This window comes from Seriola aureovittata, chromosome 7 (assembly GCF_021018895.1).
Source record: "Seriola aureovittata isolate HTS-2021-v1 ecotype China chromosome 7, ASM2101889v1, whole genome shotgun sequence".
NCBI lineage: Eukaryota > Metazoa > Chordata > Actinopteri > Carangiformes > Carangidae > Seriola > Seriola aureovittata.
This window is the reverse complement of record NC_079370.1, coordinates 6,557,782-6,578,231: the sequence shown is the minus strand read 5'-3', so window position 1 is coordinate 6,578,231 and position 20,450 is coordinate 6,557,782. Positions and strand designations below refer to the sequence as shown.

Here is a 20,450-nt window from a genome sequence, read left to right as displayed (position 1 = left end):
GGTTTTGACTTCGTTAGTGCTCTATTGTGTCATAACGACAGTCGCTGAAGTCACTCGCCACTTGTGAACAGTTGTTATTCTTTGAGGCTAGATTGTTGAATCTCCTGGGAAGGGATGAAAGGGCAGCATTGTAAATTGGAGATAGGTGGTGTCTGAGACCTCCTCCCCTGTTGAGGGATGGTCTCTCTACTTTTACATAGACGGCCTCTTTCACTCCTCTTTCGAACCAACTGTCTTCTCTGTCTAGGATGTGGACATCGCTGTCCTCAAAGGAGTCCAAGCCTGAGGAGTTAGCTCTCCTGTAAGTCACTACAGTCATAGTATATTAAGGCATAAAAAGTCATAAAAAAGTAATTGTACAATAAGGCATGAAAGATGTTTACAAAGTAATAGTATATTAAGGAATAAAAAGTGATAAAAAAAAAAAGTAATTGTAGAGAAAGTGATAAAAAAAAACCCAAAAAGTCATAGTATAAAAAGGCATAAAAACGACATAATAGAGTAAGTCATAAAAAGCCCCAAAAAAAGACTTTGTAAAGTTCGGCATTAAAAGACAAAACAACGTCATAGTACAGCAAAGAATAAAAACCAGAACCAGGACCGAGACCGAGACTTGAGACCTGAACTAACATGACGAGGATAACAACACCAGGACTAAGAGTACCAGGACCAGGACTAACAGGAACTGGAATAAGAGATCCAGAACCAGGACTGGGACCAGAACCAGCACCAGAAGCGGAACCAGAACCGGGACCACAACTGGGACAACAACCAGGACCAGGAATAAGAGGACCAGGACCAGGACTAACAGGAACTGGAATCACAGGACCAGAACCAGAACTGGGACCAGAACTGGAACCACAACCGGGACCAGAACCAAGACCACAACCAGGGCCAGGACCAGGAATAAGAGGAACTGGAGTAAGAGGACCAGGACTAACAGAACCAGAACTAAAAGGAACAGGAATCACAGTAACAGGACCAGAACTAGTACCAGAACCAGAACCAAATCCGGGACCAGAACTGGAACCAGGACCAGGAACAGAACCAGAACCGGAACTCGAATCAGAACCGGGACCAGAACCTGAACAAGAACCAGAACCAGGACCAGGACCAGGACCAGGACCAGGACCAGGACCAGGACCAGGACCAGGACCAGGACTGTAGACCTTATCTAACAGGACGAGGACTAACAAGACCACGACTAAGACTAGAACTAAAAGGAACAGGAATAACAGAACCAGGACCACAAGTTAGTGAAAGCTTTTATAAACCTGTGAGAACTTCTGAATACTTCTATGATTATGTATATATGTATATATGTATGTATGTTCCCACAAGTTTGTAAAAGCTTTTAGAAGATTTTAGAAGTGTTAAGAAGTTTTTAAATGTTTTAAAATAAGTTTTCAGAAGGTCTCACACGTTTTTAAAAGATTTTACAAAAAAAAAACACTAAACACTTCATGGTTTGTTTATCATCAAACATGATTCAATTCCTTAACAATGATTCCCTTTTTATTCAGCTACAACTCCGTTCATAAGAGTCTTTTAATAAAGTTTTTTAACCATGATCAAACTCTCCTTGACCCTCATTCAGTTTTTAATAAAGTTTTTAAACATAATTAAATTCTCTTCCAACATGATTCTTAATAAAGTTTTTAAACATGATGATAGATCCTTGATAACGTTTTTAAACATGATTATGATTATTTAAATCAGTTTCACAGTGGAGAATTTGTTCAGCTGGAGCACCTACACCCATGTGTCTATTAGTAATATATTTTATCAATCTAAAATGTTCATTTTGTTTTGTCCTTGTCTGTTAGAGGCTCAACTATATCCTGCAACTTTTTAAAAAATGAGTCTTAACTATTGAGTTCAGTTTGAGTGAAGTTGATGAGAATGTTGTAATTAGAGGAATTATTTTATTTACTTCTCTATTTACCATGCAGATCTTTGTATCTCTTGAAAACTCAGTTTTGTCTTATAGAAAAGTTCTGCTATATATATATATATATATATATATATATATATATATATGTTCTGAGAGCTCTGAATAGATTTTTTATTGCCCTTTCAAAATCCTCTGCATTTGTGCATATTCTATGAAACCTTATGGGCTGAGATTTAATAATCCGTCTGAAGGTATGCTGTGGATGGTAATTCGTTTTATGCAACAAAGTGTAAGTAGCTTAAAAAATACTTCTGTTACTTTGGTACTTCTGTGTGTTTAGGACATGAATAAACTCTTTGAATTCTGATTCCGAATAAGGCCAGACTCCAAAAATATCATCCAGATACCGCATATATAGTAGAGGTAATTTAGAGCATTTGGGAAAGACAGTCTGGGGGTGGCGGTGGACACACTTGTGTGGGTGGGAGACCCCACCTCATCTTCTGTCCCCCGACCTGTGGTCTGTTTCCCGATCAATATCTGCAACCTAATCCTAACCGTCAAACAAACAAATAACACAACTAAAACTAAAACAACTAAACTCTTCACGTTTTTGTTTTTTGGATTATTATTATTATTGTTATTATTATTATTATCCTCAAGCTGTTTACAGCGTGTCTTTAATCATCCAGAAACAGCAATAATTCATTCACCCAGCTCAGTTGCTGTGACAGCTGCAGCTGCATTAATGCGCACACAATAACACTGGGACAACCGGATGCTGTGGCTTCAAAATAAAAGCATAAAGTCTGTTGTTTTTGTAAAAAATTTATTTTTCACCTTTACAACAACAACAAAAAAAACAACAACCAAAAAACATAAAAGTTTATCAGAAGAGCAAATAATTGTTTATTTATACCCAGATATGTTTAAAAGGTAGTTAAAATAAACTATTTTCATTATCATTTTATTATTTTCCCAATTAGTCAAATAGCTGTTTTGGTTAAAAAATTGAAAAGATTGTGAAAATTGCCATTATGATTATATGAAATATATTATTTTCATGACCATTATCAAACCAATAATGTCTAATAATCATCTGTTGATTGATTATTGGGCTCATCATTGCAGCTACACATTAAACCACACCAAAGAGGGGCACGTAAACTAACATGCACTACGTAGCTGCAACTGAGTCGCTTTTCTTTTAAGATATCATCAATGAAATGACCTCGGGTCTTTTCAGATTTACAGCAGGAGTCTCCAAATAAAGACAGATAGTTAAATCACTGACCTACTTTTTAAAAGGAGCAGAGGTAGATTTCTGTTTTCTCAAATTAACGCTTTTAGCTACAACCATTATATATGAACCATTAAGCCTGATGGGTATCATGTGGCAGTTTGATGGATTGTTGATAACAATCTTGATCAATTTGTTCTCTAAACCAGATGAAATATTTCCTCCCAAGACAAGAAAAGAAGAATCAGGTCTCCTCAGAGATTATGTGTGTGTCTTGTTTTGGAGGAGGGACTGATCCAGGTTCAGTTTAGTGAGCCTCTTTATTAACCCTGGAGGATACAGCTGACTAGGCAGAAAAAATTTAACTTATTGATTACTGCTGTTTTCCTGCAGGACAGTGGCTGCCACACTGAGGTCATTACTAAGCCACTACCTCAGACATGTCTCTTGAAATTTATGGGGTTTAATAACATGAAGAAGTGACATTATACCATTACATATGATGTGGTTTTTTTTTTCATTTTGTGAGAGTGAAAAAGATGGAAAATATTAGAGATAATCAAAAGAAAGATAAAGCAAAAGCAACTACTGCAAGTCAGGTAGCTTTGATATAAATGGATTTTTTTCAAGAAAGAATAAAGAATAAAAATTTGAAAAAATATTTAAAAAAAATAAAACTATAAATACATGTATGAGTCAAATGATATATGAAGTAATGTGTCTTTAATTGTTTGAAAATGATGCAGTGAAATCATATTTAAACAGAGAAATATATCAGTTATAATGAAGTTACATCGCTCGACAGGGGTTTTATTTTGAAATCGGTGAGCGGAAGTTGTCGGTGTTGTTTGTAACTTGACCTCGTGCTGAGGCTCCTCAGAGCAAACATGGACGTCACATGTATGAGAATGACCTAACCATGATCCTTCCAGTCCTCTGTGGGAAAACCAGCAGACACAACAAGGTACGAGACGACTTATTACATATTTACCGACTTTATCTTGTCGTACAAACGGACCAGGTAACGGTTCACGTCTGAAAGCAGCCGCCTGGTTAGCCAGCTAACAACGGAGGGGGTTAGCAGAAGATGTGCCGTTTAACGGGAACGTTGGAGCGCTCATTATCGGACACACCTCCGTCGGAAGCACTTCTTTCGTTTTCTCCCCGAAATATTGAACCGCCGGACGGGCAGCGTTAAAGACGAGACAGGCCCGCTGTATTTTACCGGTTTATTTAACGTATATAAATGCCTTTCACGTTGGCTAGCGGCCCGAGTCACTCATGTCGGTGAATTCTCAATAAATGTCTCGTCTGTGTGTTTGTTAATTTTAAACGGTGCTGCAGCAGAATGAGAACGGCCTGTTCCTGGTGTTTAAATAAAACCGTGTTTAAGTCGTAATTTATCTCAAAATGTACTGAACCGGACCAGGCGGGGTTTTAGAGTGCGTCCGAAAATGGAACTCGGTGCTTTTTCTGACTCCGGGGTTACATTGCGTTGCAGCGGCTGCGACCATCGTCTGTCACACGGGTGAACTGACGCATGAGACACGAACACAGGCTGTTTCGGATCGTAGTCACCGGAGGTTTATTAGTGGAAGAGTTAGAGGGATGGACGTTTGTGGAGATAAATTGGAAGTTGTGTCCGATAATGGAACCCGGTGGAGGTGAAGGTGGTTGAGGTTTTTAAATCTCCAGCAGCTGCTCCGGCCTGTTTGTTGCAGTGCAGCTCCTCTCCATCAGCTTCAGAGGATTCCTGCAGACTCTGTGGTTCCAAGAGGATCTGCCGGTCTGTCTGTCTGTCTGCCTGTCTGTCTGTCTGTCTGTCTGTCTGTAGTTGTCTGACTGTTGGTTTCTGCTGGAGCATCATCACAGAGACTGACCTTAACAGTGAGCAGGTTTTCCAGGATCAGATCAAGGTTAATAGCATCAAGAAAAAAACCTGAAACCAAATTAGATAAAATTTTTATCAAAAATAAAAGAAAATATAAAAAGGAAAAAAAAGAATCTGTTTTTAAGTCAATTCAAACATAAACACAATTTAAAATCAGGTAATCCCAAAACTAAGTGAAATACAATAACAACGGTCAAAGGTGAAGTCAATCTTGTATTTATCAGTTTTTCTTTTATAATTTGATTTCTACTCTTGAATGCATCATCACTCCTGTTGTATTTACCGTTACTATTCATTACAAAAGCACAAACATTTGTCTGATTAATTAACGTTAAAAAAAAAAAAAAAATTCAAGTGTCATGATATTTAACATTGACGACCTGCTAGACCCACAATTACCTGCATACGCCCCCAGTCTTTGCTGCATTATTCATAGACAGTCAGTCCTGTGGCTGAACCACTGATCGATTTATGATTTGGGGAGTTGTCACATCATTAGAGCCCAATGTGATGGCCTTAAATCTCTTGTTTTATCCAAAAATATTTTATTTAATCTTTTGTATGATAAAACCAAGTAGCAAATCATCCTATTTGAGAAGCTAAAACAAAGAAGAAAAGAAAAATATTTTGTGTTTTTGCTTGAAATTCACTTAAATAATCACATAAAAAGATAGTTGCTGATAAATTTTCTTTTAATTGAGCAAATGGCAAATCGTTGTAGCTTTAATTTTGTCCAGTGTTTTAACCTTAAAACTAAAATTGCTCAAGTATAATATGTTGCACATTGATCTATAACCTACTATGTGTTCATTGAATGTATTGAGCCGCTTGATGTTTTTCCATACAAACAGCACGGGACAGTTCAGCATGAATACAGTTATTATTGCGTTTATTCAGTCATTCTTAAGAAAGAATTGAACATATTTTAACATCTCGTCAAAAACTGATTACTTTATCAAAAATATCAAAAATTTGAGAAAAATTTGACATTTTTGCTTCATAATTAACTTAATTGATAACTCGATTCTCAAATGAAATAATTTTTTGTTGATCAGCTATCAGTTAATCAATTTATTGTTGCAGTATTAGTCCAGCATTTTTACTAAACACAGATGTGATTTGTGTGTTTTTTAATTAATTCTGTCAGCTGTTTATTAATTTTTTGTCTTTATTTAGTTAAGTTTTAGTTTTTTAGATTCATTTTTTAATGAATCACAAATCAGCTTCACCAGTAGTTTTTAAATTGATCTTGTGGAAAATCAGTTTAGGATTCTTCGAACTTAACCAGCCCTGATCTCCTTGTTTCCTTTTGTCATTTTACTGCATCAAAGTAAAGCAAAAAATAAAAATAAACTCTTCTGTTATGTCATGACATAAACTGCAGCGGATACTGGTTGTTTTTGAGGAATGTAATATGTATTTCTTATGGAGCAGCAATGGCAACATTATCTGAATTTTAAGTCCAGTTTCAAATCCAGCTCATGCACTTTGCTGCATGTCCTCCCCTCTGTCCCAACCTGTCCTGTGATTGTCCTAAAACAAAAAGGCAAAAAAAACTGCTCAAAAAAGAACTTAGGGAAAAAAAAATAGAATTAAATAATAGTTTATACTAGAATTATTACCGAATTATTACATAATACTGATAAAGGTTAGAGATTCAACAAAGATGCTTCAGATATCCTAACCTCTCATCTGTAGGTGACGCAGACTCTGTCAGAAACCTTGAGATGGATCCAGGTGCAGGTGGATCCTCACACTTGCTCACATGTTAAGACTCTGAGTTTTCTCAACATAGAGACGTGTGGTTTTTAATCGAGACTGCTCAATGTGTGTGTAGGTTGTGTGTGTTTGGAGGATTTGGGACAGTAACATGTTGCTGCAGGGCTCTTTCCTCACACAGTTCTACTTCACTCTGCTGCTAAATATAAAATCTGCTCTGTGGTGTCTGATCTTCAGCACAGGAATCAGGTCAAATATTCACCTGTAGAAAGTTGTCTGTCTGAAAAACAAATTTCTTTTACATCATGAAGCTCTGGTTCATTTGATTTGTCCATTGGTTTGAATGCAAACTGTATGTATACAAATTGAATTTTTCCTCTTTTTAGTTTGTTGACAGAAGCTGTACGACACACACTGACACACACACACACTCTCTGCAGGTGAACACTGTAAAACATGTGCAGGCAGCAGGATACCTGAGATAACACTGTGGGGACGTGTCGCCTCTTGTAAAGAATGTGTCACTGCAGAGTGAGGACTGTGTCTGATATCAGAGCTCAGAGATTCTGCAGGGTCTGGGTTTAGAGGAAGAATAAGAAACAGCTCAGTTTCTTTCAGCTAGGGGAAAGTTTCCTCTGGAGCCCTTTACTTTCCAGAAGTGCAGCTCATTACATGAACATGATGCAGGCCTAACACAGTGGTCTCATGTCTGAGGGCTGCATAGAGAAAACCACCATGAAGAGCTAGTTTTAAGTTGGTCATCCATGAAAAGAATAGTTTCATCAATATTTACTTATAAGTTATAATCTGTAACTTTTTCATATTAAAATGTTTAAAAACAACTAGACTTATGTTCTATATGTTGTTAAGAAACCAGAGAATTAGTGATTTTAATCATGGTAATGGTTTCGTTGGTCGCCTCTGAATGATGTCATCCTCAATGATCATGTGTCAGTGTTGCGATTTCCTGCCAGAAGCTCAAAATTTACTTTTATCTAGTTTTAAACCAAATTTTTAAAGTTGCTCTCCAGACATGTTTTAAACTCTCTAATTGGAGAAGCTGACAGTAACAGTGGTGAAAATTATTCCTGTGATTCCGCACGACTTCACACTGTCACTCGACGTTGTCTTTTGATTTTGTTTTGATTGCGAGACCTTTGGTGACAGAAGTTACAGACTGTGAGTTTAAGTGAAACCTGTGTCTGAAAATTAAAAAGCCTTCACTTTAACAGTTAGTCAGAGGCAGCAGTATCTCAAAAAGCCATTAGAGGAGAGTGTGATCACAGGTTTTATTGCCTCGACTTTACCTACAGACAGAGCTGGGGATCATGGGAAATGTCTTAACAGAAGCTGCTGTACGGGAGCTTCAGCTGAAGAAAATGGTTTTAAATATAGAAGATTTTTTTGGTCTAAGAACAAGATTACAGATGTGACCAGACATCCACGGTGTTTAATTCTCAGTGTTACTGACACATTTCAGAATCGAGGTTAGACAGAGACGGAGGTTACACAGCTGAGCAGCATCCATTCAAACTAAGAAGTGCTTCATTTGAAAACATTATCAGACATGAATTCTTATGACGTGAGGAGTCAGACTTTATTTTTCCTACAGTCTTTTTTTGTACCTACAGTCCTTAGATTCTACTATAAATCATACAGATGTTGAATACAGTGAAACAACTATCCACCCATTCATTTTCTGCACCAGATGATCCACTTCTGGGTCGTAGGGGGCCCGCAGCATGTCCCAGCATGCACTAGGTGAGAGGCAGTATAGACAGACAACACAACACATTTCCAGTTCAGCCAGAGACAGAGAGAGAATGAAACTGTAAAATCTAGAGTTATATCAAACGGCCTTTGCTGCAGACCGGCTCATCTACATTCCTGTTGCGCTGCATTCACTGTCTCCCATTTAAGCGCAGAAACATGAACGACTCTTTTCAGGAGGTTGTGTAACCCTCACGTGCAGAGCGGGGGCTCCTCGAAGTTCATTATTCTCTGAGGACGACAACACCCTTTAAACATTTTTACTATTCTGCATCATAGTGTTTCCTGAAGGGTGTGCACACAAAGTCGTGAAACTGTATTTTCAGTTTTTATCACCATGGATCAAAGGGAGGAATCTAATTTTATATTTATATTTTTTTAAATTGTCAAAAATCCCATTTGTCCTGTTGTCCTTAGTCGTCGTTTCAGGTTCACAAATGTGACTTTTTGTGTTGTTGGTCAGAAACAAGACATTAGAAGACGTTACTTTGGTTTGTGGAAATTATGATGGATTTTATGTGATTTTCTGGCATTTTACAGACAACAATTATTTTCTTCTTCTGTGTTTTATTTGAAGTGTTGATCCATCAGAAGATATAAAAACCATCTCAGTGTAGTTTTACATCTCCTCTCTCAGGCTTCTCTCTGGAGCTCTAGTAACAACAGGTCGGTGAGCCAATCAGAAGAGAGGAGGCTCTGAGCCTCTCTTCTGATTGGCTGACTCTTTTCTGACTGATCCAATATAAATATAGCAGATTTCAGGTAAAACACTCAGAGAAACCAAATCCTTTAAGGTTTGGATGGTGGGTCCAGGTGGGCGGGGCTTGGTGACTGCTTTGTTGTGACATCACAAAGTTCCAGAAGTCCTGACGGCTGGTTTTAAGGCTCAGTTTCTGAATACAGGCTGTGTGCATTTCTCTGTGGACTGAGGCTTTGATACTTTCATATATATATATATATATATATATATATATATAAAATGTATGTTTATATATATATAGTAGTATGTATATTTATAGTATTAATACAGAACTAGACCTGCTTTATAATCAAACAACACATGGACATCTACCTTTAGACTGGATGGAGCTTTAATCAAAAATAATTCAATAATGAAAATAATCATTAGTTGCAGACCAGATTTCAGCTCTCTGTTGTCACTTGTTGTGTTGCTGTGACCTCTGACCTGTTTACTGTCAGCTGATTATGTTGTTGTTGTTGGATTTTAAACTCACCATTGTTGTATTTCACTCTGCATGAGGTTGTCTGGAGAATGACATCAGAGCGAAGTGTGTGTGTGTGTGTGTGTGTGTGTGTGTGTGTGTGTGTGTGTGTGTGTGTGTTAGGGTTAGTGTTCAATAGCCCTCAGTAGTGTTGGTCTGTAGCCAGCCTTCATCCTCAGTCACCATCTGTGAGAGAATCACTCACAGCTCCTTGTTTATTTCTGCTATAGAGTGGATTAGTCAATTAATCGATGAATTAATTGAACAATCTTTATTGTCAACTTGATAAGTTGTCAATTTTTTAGCAAAAAAAGTAGCTGGTTCTTTCATATCCAGTGTGAAGTCCCTTTTTTTTTTTTTTTTTTTTTTTCTTTTTTACAGTTTTTTACTCAGACACTTTAATTGCTCTTAAAAATCTTCTTAATGTTGCAAAAATAATGACAACAGGTTATTGAAGCATTTCAAGAGGTCTCAGGTTAAACTAGATCAACTCATAATTATTTTCATTGTTGATTAATGTCTTTGTCTGTAAAATATCTGAAAACTGTTAAAAAATGCCAGTTTCCCAGAGTCCAGGGTGACAATATAATATATTTCTAATATAATAATATGTTAATGATAAAGTTTATTTATATAGCCCCTATCAAAATCCGAGATTACAAAGTGCTTCTCAAGGATCTAATAATAAAACAAACACATGCAGTGAAATTACTCAAGATAAAACAATAAAAACTAAATAAAAATAGAAAAACAAATAATAATAAAATCAAATTTTAGTAAAATATTTAAAAGAGATTATTCAAAAGCTTTGTGAAAGAAATGTGTTTTTAGAAGCGATTTAAAGGAAGGTATATTATTGTTTATTATGTTTCAGGTATAAGCGATGCTGCCACTAAACAGCAGTTCAAACTTTTATTTATCAAGCCAATGTACAGTAAGTAAAGCAGTGAGATGGGGGTCTGACTCAGCAGCAGGGCAGACTGTGCAAAACTGCAAAAAAAAAGAAAAATATTGCGACATCCAATATGATCGAATATTGGCCCAGCCGTAGTTGCAGCTCTGTTAAACTATTTAACTTTTTATAAGAAGAATATATGATTCTTTGATTCTTTGTGAAAATCTTTGCCTGCCAGTGTTCAGTATAAAGTGACTGTGAGGACCAGCTTCCTGTCCACACTAAACCCTGTGTGTTCGTTTGTTCCTCTGGTTGTTGTTTACGTCATGAACATGGCATCATCTCATGTGAATTAATTTTGGGAAGCGACTGTGTGTCCTCTCAGTCCTCCTGATGCTACTGTTCATAAAATGAGCCGCCGCTCTGTGGACGCTCTAAATTTAGACTCTGGATATTTAAATCTCCTCCAGGAGTCTGCAGCCGTTTCAGCTCCTCCACTTTCAGCTCTGCTCTCTGAGTCTGTCTGTAATAATCCAGTCCGGCTACAGACGAGTCCTCCTCTAAAACCTGAATGATGATTACCGTTTACTGCAGAGACAGTGAAGTGTTTCTGTTGGAAATGTTTTTGTTGTCAGCAGCTGAGATTAGAAAGCAGCAGGGAGCTTCACCAACTGTCACATTGGTCAGTGTTTTCTGCGGAGGCTTTAAATAGCCAAACCTGGTGTTAGCACTTTTAAGACGGCCTGCACCGAGGCCCCAGGGCCTCCTGACGCTGCCTGAGCACAGCTTACTCAGTTCAGGACAACACAGTGGGAGGTACAGCCTCCACAGTCATGGTCTGAAGACACTTTTACAGCAAAAAAAAAATAGGTGAATCTTCCACCCAGGAGACCACTTCTTTGGTCCAATACATCAAATACATGCATGTGAACTGAACTGAAGACTGAACAGCAGGATAACTGTAAAACTACATGGTTTGTGGCCTCATGTGCAAACAAGGCTGTCATTGTTACACATGTTCAACCTGTACAGCGATGAACTGTCAGTACCAGGTGTTTCAGGCGACATCCACACTACTACGTTTTATTTTCAAAACTCATACCTTTTACTACGTATACTGTCCACACTACTCTGGAGTTTCCGAGCCACTGAAACAGAGACTTTTGGAAACGCTGCTGGACACGTTTTTAGTTTGACCGGGGTTACGTTGTAGTCTGGCCAGGCAGAGACTTTTGGAAATGACTAGGGCAACCTAGTATGTGGCTGGACTGCGTATGGTCAAATCTTGATTTTATAACTGCGAGTTCGTCTGACAAACTCACCAAACACATAAATTAAAGACAGACTGATCTGTGATTTCAGCTGTATTTACTTACTTAAACACTCAGAGAGAAAGTTAGGAGAGACAGACTATCTTCCTTTTTTAGGTCATTTTTTCAGGCTTTTGACTTTATTACAGTCATAGTGATAAAGACAGACAGGAAAATTGGAGAGAGAGAGGATGACACATAGCAAAGGGCCACAGGCCAGATTCAAACCCGTCCTGTCGGGGCATAGAATAAACCCAGGGCAAGCGCCCTACTAGGTGAGCTACTGAGGCACAGGCTCTGAGGTAAATTATATTTCTTATTTAGTCTCTCACACAAAGCACAGCCTCTGTCTGGATGCACAATAGTTTAGTCTTTACTTACTTCAACTCCAGAACGTAACAGACTTTTTTTAGACGCAGGTCTTTATGTCTGACTCCCTCTGTTTGATATGTAGAGTTGGTCATAGTTGTTAGTACGAAGCCTCATTCAATGACTTCCCTCTCTCCTGCTCTCTCTGCTCGGTGTGTCTTTTATTTAGTTATTCCTCTCTCTCCTTCAGTGATAATGAGACATGGAATCAAAGTAATTCATTTGCTGTAATGGAGGCGAAGCTCAGTGTATTGGAAGTGCTCCTTCTCTTCCCTGCAGTGCCCGAGCAGCCGGGAAAACAGAGGCTCTGTAGACTGCTGCTCGACACTCTACTGAGCAGTGGTGGAAATATCGGACAGGGACATTTGCAATTATAGGGCGGACCCTGCTGTTGCAGTCCGGCCAACAGTGACAGAGACACACACGTTTCGCCTCCTGATTGGCTCTCAATGGCCTTGACTTACCAGTGGTGAATACAACATGGATAAAGAAATTAAAAGTGTTACTGTCCTTGTCGTCTTTGCTAGCAGCAGCTGTTCAGTTAAATTCTGCATTTTAACACTACAGCTGTCTTTGCTGTTCTTTGTTCAGAGTATTTTCTGCAACAACCGCAATCTGAGTAGACAATCTGCTTCCTGTTCACAATGGCACATGCATGCCCAGTGTACGTGTAGTGGTCATGAGATATGTGTTTTCAGGTGTGTTAGCATGGACGGAGAAAACGCAGTTTCAATTTTTCCTTTTCATGTTGCCGTAGTCTAATAATGGCAGAGGAAAACCTGGATCTGGACAGAGAAAAATGAAGGCACTGAATCCTGTAGAGAAATTCAGTGACTCACAGGAAGTCATGATGTTATTAAAATGAAACCATTTACATGCGTTTGGATGAGGTGTTTAGTTTATTTCTTCTTTTGTGATTAGTATTGATACCAGTGTCAGACACACTGGGTTTTCTGCAGTGTTGAAGTCAAAGTAACACTAAACAATAGCACTAGTGATGAGATATCGAAACCAAGAGACGTCAGCTGGAGAAGGAAGTTGTTAACTCAAGAGGTTTTTCCCTCTTGAAGTGAGGTTAGTGATGAAATCAGACAGGTTAACCATCAGAGTTCTTCACAGAAGCTTTGAGAGATTTCTCGCTTAAACAGAAGTGACATTAATAATTACTCATAAGGCATTTTATTTCCCTGTGTGTGTTTAAGCTTTTTTACTGTTACACCCACAAACTTTTCTCCTATCTTCTCCTGCTTTCAGAAATGAGAATAAATATGTTTCCTGCCCTGTCTCAACAGATTAGGTTTTAAAATCACCTCTCACAAACATTAGAGGCTAAAAATGCATATTAAAAAATGCAGTTATATCTTTTTGAGATTTATTAGAGGAACTGCATCTCTGATAAGGCTGTACCTAACAGTGGTAATTATGTTAAATAGTTTTAAATGTATAATCCCAGAGACTAAAGTCATGACAAGGGGGGAGAGAAGGGTGTGGCACTGACAGTTGGGTGGGTCCGTGTTTTGATTATTTCAGGTTATTCTGTCTGTTTGGTGAGGTCTGGCTTTAAATACTGTGATACCCATGAGCCTCAGAGACAAAATTCATGATACTTTGTTGTTTCCTGTTGGAAATCACAGTTGACTTCTCTCCCTCAGTTTTTACATCCACATGCTGCTTTAACTTTTGACTGTTTATCAAACAACCAGATATTTTCTAACCAGTTGTTCATCATTAATTCTGGGGATTTAACCAGGAGAGCTTCATGTCCATTCAAAGAGGGAGAGAGAGAGAACTGTAAATCACCCAACATGATATATGACTCAGTGGGATTATAGAAATCAGTCATGTGACTCCATCGGCGATGTCATCCATTATCTCACTGAACATGTTGAGAGATGAAGACTGGTGTGTTAGACACTGGGATTCCCTGAGAAGACAAAGAGCTGTTGTGGTCCGCCGCCCCCACCCCCACCCCTCGTACCAGTTCACTCACAGCTCTGACACACAGATATGCCCGCTGTGTGTGTATGTGTGGTGGAGATGTCACCTTCACTTCTTTGGGAAAAAAAAAAAAAAACTTTCCTTCCTCTTCAGCTGTATCTCACTCAGCTGTGCTTTTTTACTGGCTGAGAAACTGGAAATGAAAGCTCTACTTTCCTCCGTCGCAGCACCACTCACTTCCTAGTGACTAACTGTCAAAACGAGACCTAAAGCTCCTGACAGCTCTTCAGGTAGGACTGCTCGCAGACTGCCGGAGACCAGGACCGTTTGTGACTGTTGACGTGACTGGAAGAAAGACTTGCAGTAAGAAAACATCATTTCTTTTAAATGGAGACAACAAAGATAAGCGTTGTTGTTAGTGAATGTATGTGATGAAGGGGTTTTTGTTAACACTGAGAAGAGCAGCGTGTCATCAGTTCTGAACAAAAGCCTCATCACAACCACAAACAAACAAACGGTGGTTTGGTTTTTTCTGGTTGGTCACACTCTCACCTCATTACTATTACTAAATTAATTTGCTTCCTAATTCATCTGTTACTTGACTGAAAAGGAATACACAACAATTTTGATAATTGAAGATTGTCATCTGAGAGGCTCTTCTTCTGTGTTTTATTTGAAGTGTTGATCCATAAGAAGACATAAAAACCATCCCAGTGTAGTTTTACATCTCCTCTCTCAGGCTTCTCTCTGGAGCTCTAGTAACAACAGGTCGGTGAGCCAATCAGAAGAGAGGAGGCTCTGAGCCTCTCTTAAGATTTTTTTTCTGAGTGATCCAATATAAATATATCAGATTTCAGGTAAAAACACTCAGAGAAACCAAATCCTTTAAGGTTTGGATGGTGGGTCCAGGTGGGCGGGGCTTGGTGACTGCTTTGTTGTGACATCACAAAGTTCCAGAAGTCCTGACGGCTGGTTTTAAGGCTCAGTTTCTGAATACAGGCTGTGTGCATTTCTCTGTGGACTGAGGCTTTGATACTTTCACATTATTAATATAGAACCTAGACCTGATCTATAATCACACTACACATGGACATCCACCTTAAGGTGATATGACCTTTACTATTTAGGAGGTGGACAAAAAATCATAAACACCCTACAGTTCAACAGCACCACAAACTGCAGTCTCCACCTCTCTGAAAAGGTTTCAGCATAAACATTATAACTTAAATAAAGGAGCATTACCACCTATTTCACAGGGAGGTATGACTGCTCTCTGTGTTAATAGAGCATTTATAAAGCTGTTGTTTTCTAGTTATCTTTATGGACGAAGCAGATTCAGATGAAGTTGGGGATAACTTTAACTTTGTAGTTTCGTACGTTGTTGTAAAACTATTGCTGAAGGTGCTCTTAGACCAAGACAAAATCATAATAAAGTGTATTATTTATATAAAAAACGAGTCAAAAACAAACAGGTGGGACAAATTCTGTAAAGCCAGTAGTGTAGGGGGTGGGGGAGTTGAAGTGTGCTGTATGGGTGTTTTGCAGAGTGAGACCAAAGAAAATGGAACAAAAGCCACAACCCAGAGGACTGTGGGGAGAGATCTCAATCACACTGGCTGCTGTTACATCCTTTATACATGTGGCACACCTGGCCCAGGTGTGTCTTCCCTGCTGCCGATTACAGTGCTGCCACTCTGTAGCCCTAGAGACAGACAGGAGAGAGAAAAACAGCAGTGCAGACCAGGTAGAGGGATGGTCACACCCCTGAGGGATCCTAACCCCCCATGTCAGGAACCACTGTTTTATAGCATAACAAAGGGTTTTCCAGGATCCTCAAAAAGACTCCTACCCCTCCGATGAATAATAACTAAAGCGATTTTTAACCAAACACAGATGGTCATTGTATACGACAATAGTCACAACAGGTTTAAATGATTTTTCATGGTGCAGCAGTTAAATAATATTTTGGACAGATATTCAGAAGTGTCTTTGAGAATGCTGGAAATATGTTGTTGTGAAACAACCACTGTTTTGTTTTTTAGATCACCAGGCATTGATCTTTCAGAAAACTGATGGGGGCTGTTGAACATCAGGCTTGCAGTCCACTCAAACTGGACACATCCTTGTGGATTTAGAGTTTTTAGGTGGTGAAACTAGCAGAGATGTTGGTTAAAACTCTTGAGTAATTCAGGTCTAGAATTACAATTACAATTAGACCGAGAGCAGTCTAAATTCATGGTTTTCTGGTCAGCAGCCACAGTTTTAATCAGGCTGCACCTGAAAAAGTCTGTGGCCCCATTTTTACAGTCACACCCCAGCGTTAACACTATTATCGGTGTCTAGAGAACCAAGTTTTTAGGAAACCTGAATTAATGTTTCTCTTGTTGTAAAGTTGGCTGTGCAGACAGACAGGTGAGACTGAGCCAGGTAAAGAGAATGAAACAGTTATTCCGGTCTCAGAAGTAGAGAAGTTGTGTTTTTTAGGGAAACCACAGTTGATAGCGGATGAGAGGTTCAGGTTTCAGCAGCTGTTGACATTATTAATAACATTTGCATTTGGTGAAGTTGAGAAAGACTTCCTCTCTGGCGTCTCACTTCCACTTTCCTGCAGTCCTGACTGAACAGATTGCTGAACGTTCAGAGCTTGTTTCATCTTGAACTACCTGCTGCTCTGACTGAATTCACTGCCATCAAACACTGATGTTAATACAGCTGATGTGATGATGTCATGTCGACATGGAGCAGAATCTCTGAGGGAGGTTTCAGGACCTTGTCCAATACATGACGCCGAGAATTTAGGCTGTTCTGGGAGCAGTTCATCCTGAGGGGACCATGAATGTCCGCAAGTTTCATGGCAGAAATAATATTTGTTTCACTCAAAACCACAGATGTTAACATTATTCGCCAGTAGTGAATTCAGAGGATCATCAGTGTAATTGGGAGTCCTCCTCTGGGGACCATGTATGTCAGACCTCAATTTCAAACAATTCATTCAATAGTTGTTGATAAGTTTCTAGGGCTGGGTTTTCAATATCTGATACCTCGATTTCGAAACAGATTCTTAACAATCCTTTTTTTGATACCAATTTGATCAAATCCATTTTAACAAAAAGAAAATTACAACACACGGGACAAATTTACTTTTATTTTTATGCTTGTTTTCTTTACACACTCAAAAGTGTTTGATTGCTGACACTGATGAGAGTTCGAAAGCCAGCCCTAGAAATTTCTGTCTGTCCCAATGTGGTGGACCAACCAATAGACTTGACACTAGATTCGTCCTTTCACCTATTTTTCATGCGTGATGCGTCTCCCAGCAGAAACAGACAAAGAAAAGACCTTGTCTATGTCATGTTCACATCATAGCAGCAGCATCACATAAAACTGACACCTTCCACTATAGTTGTCTCTCTCTGCTGAATCTGAATATGACACAGACATGAAGAAATTTAATGTTTTTTAACTATTTTACCAGCTGCATGTGGAGACAGAGACATTTTAGTGGCATTGTCTGTCCATCATAAATCATAAATTAATTTATAATGAAAAGAAATACAACATTGGAGTAACCTGCAAACTTTATGTAGTGAGACAGAGCTGCAGCAGCAGCACACCCCGTGTGAAAACACATGCGTGACTCTCTGCCTCGTATCTTCTGCTAAAAGTTGCACTTGAACGCGCCACAAAGACCACAGCCAACAGCCGGCCGCCTTCTGACAGGCAGAAATAACTACTCGGTTGGTGTGATGTTACCTAGAACAAACAAGTTGAGCAGAAACTCCAAACCAGAGAGACTCTAACATTACGTAACATCAGGTTGTTGTGATGACAGCATTGTGTTTTGAACCTGCTCCAATACAGAACCATCCTCTCAAATGTGCTGCAAATTTATGATCGTGTTTTAAACAGTACAATAGTCTTTTAACGCTGAGAGATAAAATAAGTTTTCCTCTTGTGGGAAACACTTTTATTTTGATCTTTTTTTTTTTATAAGACATCTGTAAGTTTTTCTTGTCAGATGAGCAAATGTGTTTGTGGATTTCCTGTCTTATATGACTATAAACTGAACAAGACATTTGTAGATGTGATTTTCGATTATCTCTGGGAAACTGGTGGATATTTACTACTCTGTAAGTGTTTGCTTTTGCACTTTTGACTATCTTCAAAGGAGGACAGTGAAGCGATGACAGGAAATGAGAGAAAAGAAAAAGGGGGGTGACATACATCAAGGGTTAATGGTCTTAACCACAAGGCCACCATGACGTACCTTATACTAGAAGATTTAAGTTGAAATAATGTACAACAAAAGAAATAATCCTACACTGCTGTTTAGAGAGATATGATTTTGGTTGTACTGACACAAAGCTGAACTGTTGTACTGCAGTGCATTCTGTCAGTGAGGAAACCTGGTACATTTCTCTGGGCTTTCCAGTATGTATTTAGAGGTGTGTGTGTGTGTGTTTGTGTGTGTGTGTGTGTGTGTGTGTGTGTGTGTGTGTGTGTGTGTGTGTGTGTGTGTGTGTGTGTGTGTGTGTGTGTGTGTGTGTGTGTGTGTGCATGCGTGCGCATGTGTGTGTGTGTGTGTGTGTGTGTAAAATGTTTCCATTGTTGCACATTGGCCATTGAAAAGGGGAAGTAACTGTGATGAAATCCGCTGCTGCAGCCAAAATTTGCCATTATGTCTCTTGAACAGACAACTCCCTTAGTGTCGGACATGAACTGAATGTTACTGGCAATAATACTTAACTACTACAATAACAATAATGTAAAGTTTTGATGGGAGGATGGAGGATTCTCTGACAGTGAAACCCTGTTCTTCACTGCAACAAACAGACTTAAATTACAGAGAAACAGAAGTGAACCAACAACACTTCAAAGAAAAATCTTTCTTTCTTTTCTCTTGTTTCTCTTTTTTACATGTGACTTGCTCCAGTAGTGTTTCTGTCACTCAGCTGCCTCATCAGCTACCAAAGCATTGACCTTTCACCTTCTTAACTTTTGCTGATATAGGAACTATATCGGAAAGAGCCTCAGCTAACTGTAATATTTAGTACATGTACAAGACATGCATAGGCTCACTGAGGAAGATGTTATTTTTTACACCACATTGTATGTGTTTACAGTGGTTGTATGGACAGTAGTGATGGTTTGGACTGAAACGTCTCAACATCTGTTAGATGGATTAAATGGATGGTGAAAAGTGGTTCAGATGTTCATATTCCCCTCAAGACGAACTGGAATAACTGATCCTGACTCTCATCATCTGGTCAACATTTTAATGTGTCCAATACTTTGGTTTATGAACATATTCCTGAAGAACTAATGTTGCCCTCAGCCTCAACTGTTTACAAATCTTAGCATTGGTACACAATATGGGAAACATTATACCCGCTGAATTATTATGTTGGCATGGCAACAAGCCGTTATCGATCAGATTTTTTTTAAAAACAACAAAAAAAAAAAAAAACAGCATTCATCCATTTTACAATGACTTTTTCTTTACAGTGGTTATTAGAGCTGAATCCTTTAAAATCAAGTTATAAATAAAGTTTCAGTTCACCTGAAATCCTACAGTTTTTAATGGCAGCTGCTAAATTAATCTACATTAACATTAATGAAGCGAATTAATGTTGACACCATGAAATAGAGCTGAGCAGCTGAAAAACATTGATTATTGATTAATATTGATTGTTGTGACGATGTGAAACAGCTGGAACAAACTGACTTTCACACCTGATTCATCACAAACTACTTGATCAAGATCCTGAAGCTCCTGATCCAGAACTCTGATCTTAACGAGCTCCAACGAGCTGCGATCAGCTGATCATTTGTCTGGAGGAGAGTCTCCTCTCTGTTGAACTACAAACACAGTTCACCAGTGGTTGTAGAGAGATGTTCCAGAGTGATGTTTCTTCACTCACAATCTTTGGCATCATACTATGAAACAGGTTGAACATACCCAGGATATATTTTCCTTTTCTGGTTTAACCGAACTTAACATTGACCGTCCTGATCACCTGTACTATGAAGCAGGTTATCAGCTGGCTCCGTTAACCCTGGGTTTACCTGTCCATGTACGAGCTTGTTCATGTGGAAGAGGAAGAGTTGTTAATTATAACCAACATCATCAGAACCATTAAAGTACCAGAATAAAGTACTTAATATGATCTGAGAAGAAACGCTGATACCTGCAGGTAAATT

The 20,450-nt window shown here is 38.7% G+C and overlaps 1 protein-coding gene across 2 annotated transcripts in view; it reads left to right on the top strand.

Moving 5' to 3' along the window:
* The first annotated feature begins 3,974 nt into the window (after positions 1 to 3,974).
* The window catches only part of LOC130172232 (DENN domain-containing protein 4B-like), a 46,655-nt gene continuing 30,179 nt past the window's right edge, over positions 3,975 to 20,450 (top strand). The window contains exon 1 of one of the 2 annotated variants that reach the window (XM_056380796.1): positions 3,975 to 4,098. The gene's annotated coding sequence lies outside the window, so the exon portion shown is untranslated. Of the gene's footprint in view, positions 4,099 to 14,356; positions 14,613 to 20,450 lie in introns of those variants that run through there. The other variant, XM_056380795.1, reaches the window with a different exon arrangement.